This window comes from Gossypium raimondii, chromosome 6 (assembly GCF_025698545.1).
Source record: "Gossypium raimondii isolate GPD5lz chromosome 6, ASM2569854v1, whole genome shotgun sequence".
Lineage (NCBI taxonomy): Eukaryota > Viridiplantae > Streptophyta > Magnoliopsida > Malvales > Malvaceae > Gossypium > Gossypium raimondii.
Window position 1 is genome coordinate 54,307,399 of NC_068570.1, and position 2,362 is coordinate 54,309,760.

Genomic DNA, 2,362 nt, shown 5'->3' on the forward strand with positions numbered 1-2,362 from the left:
ATGTTAAGATAAACCTCGTGAACTTCCAAAGGATGTCACTGCTAGCTCCTTCTGCTTGATTCTGGTCGCAATCCGTTGTCTGCCTATCCTCGTAATGCTCATTAGCTTCTTTAAGAAATTTGGAATGTTGAAAGCTCTTAGACAATCATCTTGAATCCTCGGGCCCCAAAGTAAAGTCACGAATTCTTCCATCGCCCTTCTTGTATTTCTTGGAATATATTCAGGCTGCCGTACTATTTTCCATTTTATCAAGAAACCCGTTTTCTTATGATACGCTTTCTAAATTAGTAATCAAACTTGAATCAACATCTCTTTTCTACAATGCAAATGCAATGTAATCATGACCAAAACAAAACAAAACGGGTTACTATCGGGTATAAACATTAAATCCAATACAATCAAGAAATAATAAAAACTCCTAGTCAGGTATCTACTAAGGTTTAGAGTAATTCTACCTAGGGTAAGTCCCTAAGGTTCACTATACGCGGTTTGGCTTTTAAGGTAAAGGTACCCAAACCAGCAGATTCCTCGATCTTTACCCATTATAGGCTCATACGGATCGAGTTCAGTTCAGGGGGACACATTTCCCTATGGCTGCACGGAGATGAAAATCTCACGAAGACATAGGTACGGATGTATCCCGGAAGCGGTCCACTACCCTGCACGGAGGTGAAAACCTCACGAAGGACTAGTTTCTCGCTCCCACTTAAGGGTAAAATGAAAAATGCAAATGCAAAGTTACCAACACACCATGGTAAAAAAAGTATGAAGGGAAATCATGAATTTTTTTTTTTAAAAACTTTTGATGTTCGACACAAAGACAAAAATGAATCAATTTCTGGCTCGACTCTCTAATGTCCCCAGTGGAGTCGCCAAGCTGTCGAAACTGTTTTTTTGAAAACAAAAATTTAGTTGTCGACTTTAAAAACGAAAATTGGAGTCGCCACCGATCCTTTATTAAGGTGTGATCGGCCCACCTTAAAAATAATTTTGGTCTCGAAATTTGAGAAAAGCAGTTCGAGTCGATTCATTTACGAGGAAGGATTAGCACCTCGTAGCGCCCAAAATTGGTACCAAATTGATTTTTTTAATGTCTTGGTGTCAAAAATTTGAAAAGATTTTAAAATGAAACTTTTTATTTCATGAACAAATTAAAACAATAAGACATTCTTATTTCAAAGAAATAAACACCACACCCAGTGAGTTAGGGCACAATGTTTTTAAATCTTCAAAATACCCGAATATTGCCTTTTGCTTTTGAAAATTCTTATTTCGAGAAGTCAAAATATCAGGACCAGTAAGTTAGGACCCAACATTTTTGAACTCCCAAGAATAAGCTTTTATTTAAGATTTGCGAATTTAATGCAAAATGAATACTTTGCGTTCTAAATTTATCGAAGAATAATCGCAATCCAGTAAGTTAGGACACGATCTTCCTCGAGAATCATGAACGCCAAATACTTTGAAAATTTATAAAATATGATGATTTTGACGAAACCAAAATATATATTTTCTAAAAGACATGATAAAATGTTAATGCATATATAAAACACACATATAAGTATACACATAAAAAGGGAATGAAATACATAAAACTTATAATAATTTCTAAAATGCATGTATATATGTATATAAGAATTATGAAAATAAAGTAAAAACTATATATAAAAAATATGTACAATATGTATATAAAATAATGGAGCATATATAAAATAATAAAAATGTTTATAATAATTTAAAACCAAAATATATATATATTTATACTATAGAAAATGAATGTATATTTTAAGCTATAGGATATGGGAAACACATATGTATTAAAATATGTAGGTATACATATATACATACGTTTGTAAAAAAATCTACAAAGGATAATATAAAAATACGTATATTCATATTTACAAAAGTAAAAAAATATTAAGATATAAAAGTATATATATATATATATATATATATATATAAATGTTTGTATGTACAAAAATATATATATGTATTTATAAAAGTTTTTTTAAAATGTATATATACTATATATGCGTATAAATATAGAAATAATAAGTGATAATAAATAATATAATAATAATGATAAAAGTAAAAAAACCGAATTGGAAGAGAAAACACAAAATAATCAATAAATGAAGTTAAAATAAAAGAAGGACTAATCGCCACACGCATTACATGGGGCCAAAATGGAAATAATTCCTCTCCCCAAACGGTGCGTTTAAATAAGGATCAAATCGAAATAAAAGAAAAGTGTGCGACCGCATTTAAAAGAAACAAAAACTGATTTTAAAAACGATTTTAGAAATTTAAGGACCAGATGTGCAAATTTCCCATTCGAGGCGAGCAGCGGATCCTCCTCGGG